At 34.4% G+C, this 18,676-nt stretch overlaps 1 long non-coding RNA gene across 1 annotated transcript; it reads left to right on the plus strand.

Moving 5' to 3' along the window:
- Positions 1 to 14,597: 14,597 nt before the first annotated feature.
- On the plus strand, positions 14,598 to 18,266 carry LOC118479660. Its single transcript, XR_004859829.1, has 3 exons — positions 14,598 to 14,982; positions 17,832 to 17,931; positions 18,052 to 18,266. It is a non-coding gene; the product is annotated as an uncharacterized LOC118479660 (long non-coding RNA).
- The last annotated feature ends 410 nt before the right edge of the window (positions 18,267 to 18,676 follow it).

Genomic DNA, 18,676 nt, shown 5'->3' on the forward strand with positions numbered 1-18,676 from the left:
ATGTTAGATAATAGCCACACTTAAAATTATAAAGTTTCTTGTGGCTTTATATAATCATTAGCCACATTATCATTACTTTGTTTTTGTTTATGTGACGTGATGATAGCAAACGTCATGAGAAAAGTAAAATATATGTGACCAAAGGTTAGGCATTAGCCACACTTAAAAACACAAAACTTCATGTGGCTTTACATAAACATTAGCTACACTATGATCACTTTTTTTTGGGACGAAATGATAGCAAACGTCACGTGAAAAAAAGAATGTGTGACCAAAGGTTAAACAATAGCCACATTTAAAAGTACAAAGTTGTTTTGTGTGTCTAGAAATAGTTTTTAGCCACATTTATAGTAAACTTATGTGACTAAATAATAAAACAGCCACACTTACAGTGAGTTCATGTGGTTGTTGCTACCATTTAATCACACTTAATGGATGAAATGCTTGATTATAAAAACTCTTTTTGCCACATTTTTTTTAAAGTGATGTGGCTAAAACAAACTTTTATGTGACTATATAGTAGAAATGACCACGCTTACAATAAATTCATGTGACTGTTGCAACCCTTTAGCCACACTTATTGCAGATAATGCTTGATTCTAGCAAGAAACAATGGTACCCTTTAGCCACACTTTTAAGTTGCTACAGCCACTAAACGTGAATGTGACTGTATGATACCTACAATGACTCGACCTTTGGTCACACTTGAGCTGGAAAAAAAAGTGTGGCGAAAGGTGTATGGTCACACTTTTTTTGTGTGACCATAAGCCTTTTTTGACGTAGTGCTTGACCCCACGTGCTAAAAAGGAGTGCACGAACCCTATCCTAAAAAACGGGGCTCGTTTGAAAGTTTGCTACAAATTAAAAAAAAAAGTAAAAATATAAGTTGTATGTTAAAAATAAAAGTAAAAAATAAGTAAAAAAAATATAAGAGTTACCGGTTTCTTCGTCCTCCGAAATGTTGAGCCACGCCCGAGTCAACGTGAATTCCTCCTCCTTCGTCCATTTAGTGGTAGTTTTTGTACGTCGAGGTTCGTCCTTATCCTTCTTCTTATGCGACCTTCTGCCGCGTTTCGATTTCTCTTGCACCGGTTCGGGTTGCGTCTCCGGCACGACATCGACATCGGGTTCGGATTCGGCTTGTTGTTGTGACGGTTGCGACCCGCCGGCTTGACCATAGCCGAAGGTGGGAGGCACAAACGGAGTGGCGCCACTCAAGTAAGCCGCGTACGTTAAAAAGCTCGGGTCCATGTCTTGAAGGTTATACGGGTGTTGCGGTTGGGTTGTGTTCGGGTTCGTGGGTCTTGCGAGGACACCAAAATAGGGTCGGAATGGATGCATGATTGTATAAAAAATAGGAGAAAGTGAGTTTTTTATAAAAAATAGGAGAAAGTAAGAGAGAAAGTAAGAGTTTTTTTATAAAAAATAGGAGAAAGTGGGTAAATTTTTGAATTAAAAAAAAATAAATAAATACATTTGACCGTTGGCAACGGTCCATTCTCGCACCCCAATACAATTTCAGCGTTTTAAATAAAAAGCCAAACTCAATTTTTTTTCGAAAATAACGCCCGGAAACGCCGGGTGTAATGGGGGGGGGGGCGTTATCCGGCGTTTTTTTTTATTTTTTTTAAATCACGCCCCACTAAGGATGGTCTTAATGTGCAGTAATAAAGTCTTTTAGGGGGCGTTATATGACAAGTGACAAAAAAATGCAAGAGGGGGGTTTTATGAGTTTTTATATCACGAGGGTGTAGTGTTAAGTGAGTTATATAACTCATTCGATTATACATAGATATGTATGTATATATATGTGTGAGTAGAGAAGGAAGACGCATGGCGTGATATTTTTCACGGGGATTGAATTTTTCTCACCCATATCACCGACCGTATTAGTGTGGCCAGGAGCTATGGAACACCATGGCCAAGATCTCCGTGATGTATTGTCCCACTAGGGGTGACTAAAAAAACACATGCACAGTTACTTTTAATAAATAGTTTTATGGTTAGGTTATGTCAATTACATAGTTATTATTATCTAACTTATAATAAAAAAACTCCAAATAATACCACATGGCATTCTCTTCTTCAACCTCATAAATTTTATTTATATTTGTTTAATAAATTTCTTTTAATATTAATATTAATTAATAACCAATATATAGATATCACTTATTTTTATCTTTATGTTTATCTAAAATTAATAAATAACTTTAATTTTACAATTTAGACCCTTTGTTTTTTATTTTTAACCAAAAGTTTTTCATCTTTTGCAATTTAATCCTAACTCTTTTTTTATTTTCAATTTTGGTCCACCATACTTTTCATCTTTCCCAAGTTTTTCGTTTCGTTCTAAATTTTGTGAGTTAACGCACCGCAACGTGCGTGTGAGGTTCAGCATTTTTTCGTATGTTTTTTTTCCCGTTTGACTGGCCCGTTGCGTCACATCTATTTTTTTGCGTTTGGCAAGTTCGTCCTTCACGCGGGTCCTGAATGGACTTAATTATTTTTTTCTATATTTTACGTTTCGGTTTAATTTCTCAGCAATGAGCGTGCGTGATTCAAAGATTTTACATCTGCTTTTCGCTCGGCGTTATTTTTTTCCCGTTTTTACTTATTTTGTTTTTACGAGCTTTTCCGGTATTAGTGGTCGCTGACAATGCTATAACATTGCTACTACTTAACACCGTTTTATGATAAACACTGCAACGCAGGGGCTTAATACTAGTTATTTTATATAAACCTGACGGATAAAATCAAAGTTGTATATTTGCAAGCAATATTGATATGCTTTTTCTAACAATTTGTAATATGTTATTATGTCATATCTCAACTTTACGTTTTGCAGAAAATACCTTTTTATTAAAAAAAAAAAAACAACTTATCCTTTTTGATATATAGTAGGGTTCAAGTTTTGTAGTTGTCATAATAATAAGGTTTAATTGAAATGTACCGTTAGATGGTGTGAGTTATCGTAAAACAATAATACTTTTTCGTTTAAATAAAGGTTAGTGTTTGAAAATAAATTTTAAACCAACTTAGGTTGAACGTAGTGGGGCTTGATATACCGCCCAAAATGGAGATCGCGCCATTATAGCGTCGGAAACACCGCCCCCAAGGGTGCTATGCTCGAAAATTTTTTTGAAGCGCGATAATCTTCGCGGCGTGATGTTGGACGATTTTGAATATATGACCGTTACAAACGGTCAGTTTTAATAAAAAAAAATTCAATTTATTTTTCAACCTTTCCTTTAATGATTACACAGGGGCTTTATGACTACGGCCTCAAATTGCATAACGCTCCATAAAGCCCCGGGGTGACGTGGCATGCCACATGTCGCATAACGCCCATAAAAGGGCTTTATGACTACACATGCCCTTAGAGGGTTGAATAAAAACCCTATTTCTATCTTATTCACAAACATTTATTTTATTAATTTTTTTCTTTTCATACACTTACAATAAAATATAGAGTGTTGAATTGGAGCCTCTAAATGTAAAGATAAATGCCACTTAGGCTATAGCCTAATTGTTAAGAGAAATTAAAGGGAAAATTAGCTGTTAAAAAAAATAAAAATAAAATATGAAGTTTAATTTAGTTTCTATAATTATTTCTCTATTCTCTCTTATTTAAAAAAAAATCCTCATTGTATTCTTTGCATTTTTCCTCTTTATTATATGGAAGTATAAATATAAACTATTGAGGCTCCAATGCTATCCATGTATTTTTTTTAGAACCGCAACAACTCTATATATTTATATATATACAGGGCCAGTAAACTGCATGTCTATACTATATTATAATGCATGAGGGAGGGGTATTTTAAGATACCCCAAAAATAAGAACTTCTTTCCCTCTTTATTTGTAGAAAGACCCCTAAAATGAGGGTAGTTTGGTCTTTTAAACATTATTTATTTTTTAACCCCTAAACTTATTACACTTAAATCACTGAGGTTTTAACAAAATTATAGATAATTAGTTACAATTCACCATCCACAACAAACTTATATTTTTTTACGAATTCTTGACATATCTTATAAACTATATTGTTTAAAAAAATCCAAAGATAGCATGACGACCTACACATTTTTGTCGACGTTTCGACACTTGCCTTGTTCAATATTGATGCACAGATTAAAAGGTACAAGTCGATAATGCTTTAATGTACAAGTAATTAATACTTGTGATCTAATGCGCCTAATCTACAAATTCAAACAAAAACAAAAAGAATTAAAAGTCTCGTAACATAAAAATGAAAATATTATGTGTCACATTTTATTTTATTAAAACTGCCTAATATCTATATTTAGATATATCATATAAAAACTTACAAGTTACAACTAACCACAACAAACTTCCTAAATAAAGGGATGACAAATCTAAAATTAACCCTAATGCATTTCTATAGTTACTACTATAAGACCATAGGTAATGGTTAATGCCCACTAAGGGGCATTTTTCACCACATCATCATCATAATGCCCTTTTAAAAAAAGGTGTAATGGTTAATGCCCATTTCATTTATTACTTTCCATTATTTTTCTTCTCTTTGGGCATTATTATAGAAATGCCCCTCACTCTTCATGTCCCTATAATGCCCATGAGTAATGGTCTAAGGGCATTATCAAAATCTTTCATGCCCTTATAAAGCCCCATTACATATGGTCTAAATACATAGCAGGATATCCTTGTATCTATTGCTAAACAAAGTTAAAAAATGGATCCAGTTCTGAATTTAATTGTTGCGAAAAATCAAGCATGCGAGATTGAAAATTCTAAGGTCAGTTCTACTATATCACATCAGTGAATAATTGTTTTCTTTTATTTACTTTTATGTGAATATAAACTTATTTGATTTTTCAGATTCAGTTGCATAATGAACATGCCAATTTAAACAACCAAGTTGTTGAACAAGCTTCTAAGGTATTGATTTTGCTGGTTTTTAAGTATTAATTTTGCGTATATCTTTCATATTAACATGTTCGTTATGTTATTATATGTGTGTTTTATTGCAGGATGATCGTGATAAAAGTGTTAATATTATTTCTTATGGTGCAATGTTTAGTCTATACAAGTTTAATCTTCAACATGAATTTAGTGAAGAGGTAGTTTTAATGTTTATTTAATATTTTTTTTAACTTTTGTATTCAATTTTTGTCCTTTTTAAGGATCAGAAGTTTCGAGACTCAAAGGAAGAGATTCAAGAGACTCTCTAAATGGAAATGGAGTGAGGTTATTAATTTAGACGATTCTGAGGACAATGGCAAAGAAGAGGAATTAGAAGATACTACCGATTCAATCACAAACCAGAAAACCCGATTAAAAATACCTCGAGTGTCAATTCAGAAACGGAACGGATTTCATGCAGTCTATATGAAATCCATCAAGTGTTTTAGGTTTTTTTTCATTTTCAGTTGTTATGTTTGATCCAGACGTATGAATAAAGTTTATTTTATTTTTTAACTTTATTTTTGGTGTCAATATAATGCAGGACTATATTAATAAAGTTCAAAATAAAGTTAGTATTCTAAGTTTATAAGTCAACAGAACTTATATAAGTTAATATCCTAAAGTTAATATTCTGAAATTATAAAATATTGCAGTTATTCTTGTATATTAATCTAATAATTTGTATTTATTAATTAAAAAATAATAAAGTAATAAACTTTAAAGCTAAACTAAAAAACAGAACTTACTATGATATAAAGTTAATCAAGATATAAACTCTCAACATCCTATTTTTTTTATAAAAACTATTTTTAAAATTTTATAAGAATATAATTTTTTTATATATACAAAAACAAAATTTAACAATTAAAGTTAGAGATGTAAAACGTACTTACGAGTCAACTACTATTTTTTATTTTTATAAAAACAAAAATTTTAAACTTTAGGTTTATTGGATGAGTACCATGTGAATATTTAAAAAAGTTATGAACTTTAAAGAATAAAATTATAAACTTTATCATTTAACCAACAAAATAAACTTACTTTACAACTAAAACAACTTATCTTTTATTTTTTGTCATTTGATTATTATTTTTTTTATTAAAAACGAAACTTTACATGTGTAAAACAGTTTTTTTACTTTATTTGTAAACAAAACATTTTGTTTTTTATAAAAAAATAATTATTTTATAAACAATTTTTGTAAAAAGTAATATAAATAAAATACACCAGAAATTTACAATCATTACTAGATAAATACTAAATTGTGTTGCAAATTTTTAGGAATAATAAGTTCAACTATATTGTTATAGATAATATTAGTTAGTTTCAAAATAATTTTTTACCAACTTGACTAGATACATAGTAGATTGTGTTGCATATTTTTATGGATTATAAGTTAAAAGTAGACTTATATAGATAAGATTAGTTAGGAACTGAAAATTTGAACTTAGTATGATATAAAGTTTATAAAGATATAAACTCTGAACATCCTATTTTTTTTTTATAAAAACGGTTCTTGAAATTTTATAAAAATACAATTTTTTATATCTGTAAGAAAACCAAATTTAAAAATTTAAGTTAAAGGTCTAAAACGTATTTACGAGTCAAATACTATTTTTTATTTTTATAAAAACAAAAATTTTAAACTTAAAGTTTATTGGATAAGTACTATGTGGATATTTAAAAAAATTATGAACTTCACAAAATAAATTATACTTTATAATTTAACCAATAAATAAACATACTTTACAATTATAACAACTTATCTTTTATTTTTTGTCTTTTGATTATTAATTTTTATAAAAAACAAAACTTTACATATGTGTAACACTTATGACATATATCCACCACAATAGTGTTATCATAAATATTATATGAATAAGAAAACTACCTGAAACGAGTGCCGTAATGCAAAGTGTCGCTCCGCCGAATCGCGCGGGCACCGTACTAGTAATGTATATATGTGTGGGTCCTTGGGGGGCAAAAGTGAAGGTGCACTAATTTTAACGTTATTTTACTAATTTCGTGAAAATAACGTTAAAAAGCGAGGGACGGTTAATCATGCATCATGTGGTGGCGTTGATAGCCGAAAGATGAGGGGGTACATACGCTAATCGACTTTTGTCCCAATTGTTGACTGTTATGTGTCTTATGTCCAAGACTTGATGCAAAGTTACTACCGAGTCGGGGTCTCATTGGAATTAGTCTATCTATTTCTATAGGGTAAAGGTAAAACTGTCTAAATCTTACTTCTGAGACCCTACTTTGAATTTGCTATTGGTAGGATATGATAGATGATATATAGGGGCAGTAAGAAGATTTGGAAGTTAATGCTAAACGATTTTAGAGGATTCTAAATGATGTCACACGGCTATGTGCCTTTGCAGCCTCTACAGTTTCTATCTCTATAGCACCTATTTCAGTAAAGTTTTAAGATCTCTAGGAGGAAATGTTAATTTGATTATTTCTTTTCTCAAACAGCGATGATGGATTATATACAAAGTTTGGGAAATGCCTCCAGAAAGTAAATGTATATCATATTAGCATATTATTATACACACCATACGCCGTTAAAAGGAAAATTAAACACCATACAAAATAACATGTCTTCATTCTCCTTAATACTACCATAATTTAACACCAACTCAATCGTCAACAAAGTCTATATCTTAATTTGTTTCAGAAAAAAAAAACAATACGCAACACTGTATATTTATTTACTTATTTATTTTTGGGTGATGCAATTCAAACTTGTCACTAAAATACCAACATCCGCAAATTACAAACAAATGATAGGTAACGGGCAACAAGCTGCGTCGCAACGCCTTTTGAATTGTAAAACCAATCATACTAAAAACGAGACGACTCTTAAGGGTCGAGAAATTACTACACAACCCGCTGAACACTGTTGAGGAATTCCACAGCCTTCGGGGCTAGAGAACCAAATTAATCAAAAGCAAATGAGATAAATACGTGTTCCCCTAAACAAGCTTTCTCGTGTATAATTAGAATTTTTAAAAGTCAACATATACAAGTTATTACCAAAAATCATTTGATGTGCTAAATTAATTTCTAATTAAAAATATAAAAAAGAAACCAAAAAATTGTCTGTACTATTTGACTATTTCTATGGAGATCACCACACCCTACTTCAGTACTTCCACTAACACAACTTCACGCAACAGTGCGTGGAAGCGTGAATTCCCAACCACATAAACTCCACGTCCATATAAGTGGTTCCACACCAGGTAGCCTTTTATAGAGATAGAACCAAAACGAAATTTACACCATGATGGCCATTTCAATGTTGTGAGTTTGGCTCGATAACTGACCAATAGAAATTCATTTACCCGCCTTTCCTTCATCTTAAAAATAAATTTCAATTTTTATCTAACACCCTTACGTTTCGGGCTCTCCATAAGATGGCTTGTGAGATTTTCAAAATGACCCTTGGGCTCTTAACATATTTTAGAAAAGCAAGAATCGGGTAACAATTTACCCGACATACGTATTTGAAAATCTCACATCACCGCCGCTACCCATTTCCGGATCAAATCCACCCCTCTCCCTCCACGAAGCAGGAAACCAAACCCCAAATACTATGGATCTAGCTTTGTCAATCACACCACCATTCATCCGATTCCTCCTACCATAAAACCATCGTGTGTCTCCCAAGCTACCAAAGACCCATTATGGAGGAAAGCCATGGATGACGAACACAACGCTCTCCTACACAACCAAACTTGGGAACTTGTTCCATCGTCTACCCATACACCCATCGGTTGCAAATGGGTATTTCGTGTGAAACGCAAACCGGATGGGTCTATTGACAAGTATAAAGCACGTTTAGTCGCAAAAGGCTTTTATCAACAACCAGGAAAAGACTTCTTTGAAACTTTCAGCCCAGTCACTAAACCCGTAACCATTCGTGTTGTTCTCTCTCTTGCCCTTTCTAACAAATGGAGCTTACGGCAACTAGATGTCAACAATGCCTTTTTACAAGGCACCTTGCATGAAAATGTTTACATGGTTCAACCACCCGGGTTTACTAATCCACAATTTCCAAATCACATTTGTAAACTTTGGAAATCTCTATATGGAGTAAAACAAGCACCGCGAGCGTGGTACATGGAACTCAAACAATTTCTTCTAAATTATGGTTTTCACAAATCTCACTCGGATGCCTCGCTTTTTGTCTATAACACTAACGGAGTACTTATGTATTTTTTAGTCTATGTGGATGATATTATCTTAACAGGTAACAATACAAGCTTCATGAACAACTTTGTCACCCTTCTTTCCAAGCGATTTTCTCTCAAAGACCTAGGGGACCTACAACATTTTCTGATCATTGAAGTCATACCAACGACTCATGGCATGTTCCTCTCGCAACACCGGCATATCAGTGACCTCCTAGCCAATTTTAATATGGATGGTGCAAAAGATGTTGCAACACCATTAAGCTCCTCGGAAGCTCTTTCTCCAGATGATGGCTCATCCCGCATTGATCCAACAACCTATCGAAAAATCATTGGTTCGCTCCAATATCTTGCCTTTACTCGGCCCGATGTCAGCTTTGCAGTCAACAAGTTATCTTAGTACATGCATGCACCCACAACAAAACATATGCATGCTACGTGTCATGCGCTATCTAAAAGGCACCATTCATCATGGGTTGTTCCTAAAGAAATGCGAACCCATAACCATTACTGCCTTTGCTGACTCGGATTGGGGTGGCATTCGTGATGGCGGCCGGTCCACAACTGCATATCTTATCTACCTTGGCTCAAACATAGTGTCCTGGAAGTCTACTCGGCAAAAATCTGTCTCGAGATCCTCAACAGAAGCCGAGTACAAAGCTTTGGCTAATGCCGCAGCTGAGGTATCATGGGTTCAAAATCTCCTCAAAGAACTTCACGCTTTACCCTCAACATCACCAAATCTCTATTGTGATAATATGGGGGCCACATACCTATGTTCCAATCCGGTGTATCACTCAAGAATGAAACACGTCGCCCTTGATTATCACTTCGTCCGAGAAAAGGTTGCGGCTGGCCACCTAAAAGTATATCACATTAACTCGGAAGACCAACCGGCTGATATTCTCACAAAACCTCTTTATAGACGACTATTTGTCAAATTTTGGTCCAAGATTAGAGTCTCCAACGGAGCCTCAATCTTGCAGGGGCGTATCAAGGAGACCAATAATATCTCCTCACAGTAATGAGAATTCCATAATTCTCTCCTACCAAATCAATACTTTATAACATTTAATATTGGTCAATAATAACAATTGTATAGAACATATTTCCCTCCTGTAAATGCTCCTCTTCTTGTGTATATATAGTCACTGTACATTGACTTGTAGATCATCGAAGTCAGTAATACAAAACAATACTTTAGTCCATTTAGTCATAGAGACACATGAAGTAGGCTTCAAGGGAAGGCATAGACTTGAGAGTCAGTTGGTAAACTCATGCTTCAAAGTGGCATCGAGGGAGCCATTATTGTTTAAAAAAAATCTGAATACGAATCTATGCCTCACGAGCGGTGGACGTCTGCAAGAACATGAACTAAGAGCTCATCGGAACACAATGGACCGCAAAACATAACACAATGTCGAGCAAAATATAACACTATGCCGAAGAAAAACACACAATGAATTGCAAAAAGACATAATGACGTAAAAAACACAATGCTCAAAAAAACCCGCAGTGATCTGAATCTAAATTTATAAAATCCACATGCTAAAAAAGAAAAGGCTAAGATCATAGAGTTCGGCGAGAAGATTCTAACCCGGATAGAATTACTTCAATCGGAGTATATTTGATATCAATTTTCTAATTTTATAAGATTATGTATTTAAACAAGCTCATATATCACAATAACCTAGTATATGTAAAGTGTATTACAAGTACGAATGGTAAGAGTGCCTAGTTGGGTTGCTACTTTGAGAAAGCAAAGAGAACAAACATGCCTGGAAATGCACTATATATACAATTATATATACAATGGCTTTATTTTGTTTTACATAGATGTGTATTATATAGTACCAAGTTGGGTATGTGTGTTATACAATGGCTTTGTTTTGTTTTATTTTTTTAAGTTTCATTTATTTCTTATGCTATTAATAATATATGTATTTACCTATTAACTTTTTTATTTAACTAGTTGATTTTCCGATCTCACGCTGCGGTGGGGAACCAATATTTGCAAAACACGTGCCAACAACGGCAAGCGGATACCAAATATCAAAACATAGATAAAAATGACGTAGTAACTATAGTTACTCCGTTCTAAAAATGATTTTAAATAATTTAATATATAATAGCTGGACCCACAGGTCCTACACGTTGGAAATTCGGTTGTTTTCAGTTCAGTTATGACGTTACTAACACGTTAAAATATGGATGAGCTCGTTATCAGTAATGGCATCGAAAGCACCGATCCTGAAAATAATCGAAACTACGTACCGGCACCGAAAATTCCCGGTACTATACAGTATGGTATTTGAAGGTAAAAATAAGTAAATACAGGTATGGTGCTAGACCGATGTCGAACCGAAAGTAAAGATTCTGAAAACGCCAAAAGTTTTGTACCAAATTGGTACAAAAAATGATTTGGTATAGTAAATTTGGTACCGATACGATACCGGTTTGATTACAGGATTTGATAACATTTGTTCATCAATAATTTAAATACCCAAGTTAATTTTACATGTTACAATCCATTCATTATAGAAAAAGACAAAAAAGAAAACAGAATAAGTTGTGTATATAAAACCTCCTTCAAACGAAATACAATTACTTACCACGTGTATCAAAAGCAATCTAAACGGTGCAATTACTTGCGTTGCTACGTGGCATGAGCTCAAAGGTGATGTTAGGGATGAGCTTGGTACTGAAAACCCCCAAAAGCTGGTACCGTTACCGAATATACTTGGTACGGCATCGATACGGTACCAATATTTGAGGGTAAAAACCGGTATCAAAAATGTCAAAATTCGGTACCGAATTGGTACCGAAAACGTACCCAGTTTGGTAAATTTGGTACTGCTACCATTTACTTATCCCTATGTAGTGTTAGTATTCATTTGGTTCTGTTTTTAATATATAGGTAATAGGTAGTAAATATGGATTAGTTCAATCAGAGTATATTTGATATCAATTTTCTAATTTTATAAGATTATGTATTTAAACAAGCTCATATATCACAATAACCTAGTATATGTAAAGTGTAATACAAGTACAAATGGTAAGAGTGCCTAGTTGGGTTGCTATTTTGAGAAAGCAAAGAGAACAAACATGCCTGAAAAGGCACTATATACACAATGGTTTTGTTTTGTTTTACTTAGATGTGTATTATATAGTACTAAGTTGGGTATGTGTATTATGCAATGGCTTTGTTTTGTTTTGTTTTTTAAAGTTTCATTTATTTCTTATGCTATTAATAATATATGTATTTACCTATTAACTTTTTTATTTAATTAGTTGATTTTCCGACCTCACGTTGCGGCGGGGAACCAATGTCTGCAAAACGCGTGTCAACAATGGCAAATCGATACCGAATATCAAAACATAGATAAAAATGACGTAGTAACGATAGTTACTCCGTTCTAAAAATGATTTTAAATAATTTAATATATAATAGCAGGACCCACAGGTCTTACACGTTGGAAATTCGGTTGTTTTCAGTTCAGTTATGACGTTGCTAACACGTTAAAATATGGATGAGCTCGTTACCAATAACGACATCGAAAGTAACGATCCCGAAAATAATCAAAACTAGGTACCGGCACCGAAAATGCTCGGTACTATACGGTATGGTATTTGAAGGTAAAAATAAGTAAATACAGGTATGGTGCTAGACCGGTGTCAAACCAAAAGTAAAGATTCTGAAAACGCCAAAAGGTTGGTACCAAATTGGTTCCGAAAATGATTTGGTATAGTAAATTTGGTACCGATACGATACCGGTTTGATTACAGGATTTGATATCATTTGCTCATCAATAATTTAAATATCCAAGTAAATTTTACATGTTACAATCCATTCATTATAGAAAAAGACAAAAAAGAAAACAAAAGAAGCTGTGTATATAAAACCCTATTCAAACGAAATATAATTTACTTACCACGTGTATCAAAAGCAATCTAAACGGTGCAATTACTTGCGTTGCTACGTAGCATGAGCTCAAAGGTGAAGTTAGGGATGAAGTTGGTACTGAAAACCCCCAAAAGTGGGTACCGGTACCGAATATACCTGGTACGGCATCGATACGGTACTAGTATTTGAGGGTAAAAACCGCTATAAAAATGTCAAAATTCGGTACCGAATCGGTACCGAATCGGTACCGAAAATGTACCCGGTTTGGTAAATTTGGTACCGGTACCGATACCAATACCATTTGCTTATCCCTATGTGGTGTTGCTATTCATTTGGTTCTGTTTTTAATATATAGGTAATAAGTAATAAAATATGGATTAGTTCAATCGGAATATATTTGATATCAATTTTCTAATTTTATAAGATTATGTATTTAAACAAGCTCATATATCACAATAACCCAGTATATGTAAAGTGTAATACAAGTACGAATGGTAAGAGTGCCTAGTTGGGTTGCTATTTTGAGAAAGCAAAGAGAACAAACATGCCTGGAAAGGCACTATATATACAATGGCTTTGTTTTGTTTTACTTAGATGTGTATTATATAGTACCAAGTTGGGTATGTGTATTATACAATAGCTTTGTTTTGTTTTTTTTGTTAAAGTTTCATTTATTTCGTATGGTATTAATAATATATGTATTTATCTATTAACTTTTTTATTTAACTAGTTGATTTTCCGACCTCAAGTTGCGGCGGAGAACCAATGTCTGCAAAATGCGTGCCAACAACGGCAAGCGGATACCGAATATCAAAACATAGATAAAAATGACGTAGTAACAATAGTTACTCTGTTCTCAAAATGATTTTAAATAATTTAATATATAATAGCAGGACCCACAGGTCCTACACGTTGGAAATTCGGTTGTTTTCAATTCAGTTATGACGTACTAACACGTTAAAATAAGGATGAGCTCGTTATTAGTAACGGCATCAAAAGTACCGATCCCAAAAATAATCGAAACTAGGTACTGGCACCGAAAATGCTCGGTACTATACGGTATGGTATTTGAAGGTAAAAATAAGTAAACACAGGTATGGTGCTAGACCGGTGTCGAACTGAAAGTAAAGATTCTGAAAATGCCAAAAGGTTGCCGGAAATGACTTGGTATAGTAAATTTGGTACCGATATGATACCGGTTTGATTACAGGATTTGATATCATTTGCTCATCAATAATTTAAATATCCAAGTTAATTTTACATGTTACAATCCATTCATTATAGAAAAAGACAAAAAAGAAAACAAAAGAAGTTGTGTATATAAAACCTGATTCAAACGAAATACAATTTACTTACCACGTGTATCAAAAGCAATCTAAACGGTGCAATTACTTGCGTTGCTACGTGGCATGAGCTTAAAGGTGATGTTAGGGATGAGCTTGGTACTGAAAACCCCAAAAGTGGGTACCGGTACAGAATATACCTGGTACGGCATCTATACGGTACCAGTATTTGAGGGTAAAACTAGGGGGGGCAATTCTGACCCAAATAGCATACAATGGGTCAGTATGGGTCTTTTTTAAATTAGATTGGGTGAATTTGGGTGAGGAAATTTAGTTAAGGGGGTCAAATTGGGTTATTTAAAAAATAAAAAGATTTATCTACGGGTCAGACCGGGTTGAAAAATTAGGACGGGTCAGTTAGGGTTGAAAAGAAAGAAAGCACGGGTTGAATAATGGGTTATCTTCTTCATTCTTCAATCTGATTGAATCAAACCGACAGCTGCCAGAAGAAATCATAAAAAGAAGAACTACCACTGCCAGATCAAGCTGTCATGGGTTAAATTCGAGGCCCCAATACCTCTTAATTTCGTATAATTTTGTTTCTCCAGTTGCTGAATATCCAAATTACAACCTAATTTCAGTTTTCCGGTAAGTTTGTTCAATTGTTGATCACTTTTTTGGAGTTTTAGGTGCCGATTGGTGAAGAATTTATCGGTTTTTTTAGGTTACTTATGTTGTGTTCATGATCAATCGAAGTAGAAGTTTTGGATCTTGTGTTTTAGGGTTTGTAGTTTTGTTCAGAGGTTAGTGAAATGTTTTCCTATAATATAATATTTGAATTTGAACACAAACAGTTAGCAGGTATCTAAGCTTTCTATGGATTTTAAACAGGTTTTAAAAATGCAGCTCTAAATTAGCAAAAGTGGAAGGTCTTTAATGTGTATTTGTAGCTGTTTGTTTTCTGTTGTTGCTTCTTTTGCCTGTTTTGTTTTGTTAATGGCTTGCTAGCTGTTCTTGAGTTCAGTTAAAGTTTGTTTGCTGTTTGTTCATGTTCTTGAAGAATGCAGTTGACTGGTATTCTTTGTTTGATCCGAGTTGAGATCATAACATAATTTCTAGTTTCCTAAGCTTCTTGCTGTATATACTAGTAATTAAATTGTTTATTGATATTATTGTCTACTTTTTTTTTAGTCAAATTTCTATCCCCATATTCTTGCTTTAGTAATCTTAATTTCTATATATATGAAGTTGTCTACAGCTGATTTAACATCTTAATGTATTGGTTCACTGAAATACTGCAAATGGTCTTAAAGAATGCAATCGATATTCTTGTTTGATTTCGCTCATGAGATACCAGAAATTTCGGTATCCGCTCTGATTATTTTGATACGAGTTGGGTAATTTTACTGTATATTCAGATTGTTGTCTACTTTTTACTGTATAAAGTTGCATACAACTGATTTAACTGTTACATTATGTGTTGTTATTATATATGTTGGAGATCCTGTATTGGTTTTACTGAAATACTGCAAATGGTTAAAAAAAACTGACCCGACCCGAAACCCGTTCTGACCTGGGCCCGTTCCGACCCAGACCCGTTTTGACCCGAACCAAAACAACCCTTTTTATAATTGACCCGTTTTGACCTGAACCCGTTTTGACCCATGACCCGACCCGACCCAACCCGTTTGCCAGGTCTAGTAAAAACCGGTATAAAAAATGTCAAAATTCGGTACCGAATTGGTACCGAAAATGTACCCGGTTTGGTAAATTTGGTACCGGTACCGGTACCATTTGCTTATCCCTATGTGGTGTTACTATTCATTTGGTTCTGTTTTTAATATATAGGTAATAGGTAATAAAATATGGATGAGCTCGGTAACGGTAATGGCATCGAAAGTACCGATCCTGAAAATCATCGAAATTAGGTACCGGCACCGAAAATGCTCGGTACTATACGGTATGGTATTTGAAGGTAAAAATAAGTAAATACATGTATGGTGCTAGACCAGTGTCGAACCGAAAGTAACGATTCTGAAAACACCAAAAGGTGGGTACCAAATTGGTGTCGAAAATGATATGATATAGTAAATTTGGTACCAATACGATACCGGTTTGATTACAGGATTTGATACCATTTACTCATCAATAATTTAAATATCCAAGTTAATTTTACATGTTACAATTCATTCATTACAGAAAAAGACAAAAAAGAAAACAAAAGAAGTTGTGTATATGAAATTCATTCAAACAAAATACAATTTACTTACCACGTGTATGAAAAACAATCTAAACGCATACCTGGTACGGCACCGGTACGGTACTTTAGACTAAGGCCACATCTGCAGACATCTGCAGGAGAAGAGGTGGACCAAATGTCTGCAGTCTGCAAGGAGAAGAGGGTTTTTTTTTTTTTTTTTATATAAAACCTCTTCTAGTTTAAAACACACACAAAACTCTCTCTACTCTCTCTCTAAAATCTGAACCACCGCCATCATCACCACCGCCACCACTTCACCACCGCCACCACTTCACCACCGCCATCATCACCACCACCGTCACCACCTCCGCCTTCACACCGTCACCTCCCTAACCTAGGGTTCCATCGAGTCGGAAGATTTCGAGATGATGATGATGGTCTGAACGACATGTCGACGGCTCCGGCCACCGTTCTCGGTCTCCTGCTGCTCCCTCTCTCTCTCTCTCTCTCTCTCTCTCTCTCTCTCTCGATTTGGGGGTTTGTTCGATTTAGGGTTTTGGTTCGATTTGGGGTCGGAGCAGGGGTTCGATTTGGGGGTTTTGATGATGATGATTTGGGGGTTTTGATGATGATGATGGTGGCGGAGCAGGGGTGGTGGTGGCGGAGCAGTGGTGTCGGAGCAAGGGTGGTGGTGTCGGAGCAGGGGTGGAGGTGATGATGATGATGATGATGATGATGGTGGCGGAGCAGGGGTGGTGATGATGATGATGGTGGCGGAGCAGGGGAGGTGGTGGCGGAGCAGGGGTGGAGGTGGTGCCAAGAAGAGGTAAAAAGCTTTGGTTTATATCTTCATCAGGAAGAGGCTGGGAGAGGTAAAAAGCACTTCTCAGAAAAAAAACAAACACTCTTCTGAGGCTAAACCTCTTCCCGCGTCTGCACGGTGCAGATAGAAGAGGCCAGGAAGCTCTTCTTGAAAAAAACAAACACCACCTAAAACCGGTACCGAAAATGTTAAAAGTTGGTACCGAATCGGTACCGAAAATGTCAAAAGTCGGTACCGAATTGATACCGAAAATGTACCTGGTTAGGTAAATTTAATACCGGGAGCGGTACAATTTGCTTATCCCTGTATGGTGTTACTATTCATTTGGTTGTGTTTTTAATATATAGGTAAATTTGTTTTTGTTTACTATTTTTTTAAAGCTGAATACGTAGATGTTTATTTTTTCCCTTGACATTCTGCTTATAAATTTTATTGAAATGAAGTAATATTCAAAATAAAGTTTTCTTTTTGTAGACTAAGCTATAGCGGGTCGCATTACTATACGCTGCACTGATGAACCAATACCAATACCGACATCAGTATTGTTATAACACCAATACCGACATTAGTCCAGGTATTAGTATTATTGGTACCAATACATATATTCGTTTCTTATGATTATCGATCGACATAAATCACGTGTCGATATTCTTTTGAGCATAACATGACTTTGTTTCTTGGATTTGTCTTTCAGTTGACATACCGAGTGCAAGTAATTCAATGAACCGAATTGAACCAATACCAACCGAATTCTCGCACCATAGGTTGATGTAAACAATAACTTTTTAACTTTCAATTTCACTCTTATACTATAAATAATACACGTCTTTAACTTATTTAACTTTTATTTAATTTGATTTCTCTAATAACATGGTTTGTCAACTTTTTTTTAAGTTGCATGCTCAACTCTATTCCGGTGTAAATTTTATTGAAAACAAAGTACTTTTAATATTTGGTATCATGAACTGTATACTCGTGTTGTAATGAAACAGATCAATACTGATCGAAATTTAATTTCCGCTGCATTGTGCAAAAAATTTCACTAGTTTATAATATTTTCCATATAAACATATAAAAGTTGAAAATGAAAATAACATAACCCAAACGTTGAATATAGGCAACAATAAAAAAAAGTAAAAACATTAACAATATATATTATATTTTAGGACAAAAGATGGCAAAGAGGTAACTTGACATAAAACTAATTATCCTTGCTAAAAACGTACGTAGAAGCTTACTCACAGTCCAGTAACGTACAAGGGGAGGTTGTGGTATAAGGCTGCACGGTATGGAATACCGTTCTTCACCGGCGCCGACGT

The sequence above is a fragment of the Helianthus annuus genome, chromosome 6 (assembly GCF_002127325.2).
Source record: "Helianthus annuus cultivar XRQ/B chromosome 6, HanXRQr2.0-SUNRISE, whole genome shotgun sequence".
Classification (NCBI taxonomy): domain Eukaryota; kingdom Viridiplantae; phylum Streptophyta; class Magnoliopsida; order Asterales; family Asteraceae; genus Helianthus; species Helianthus annuus.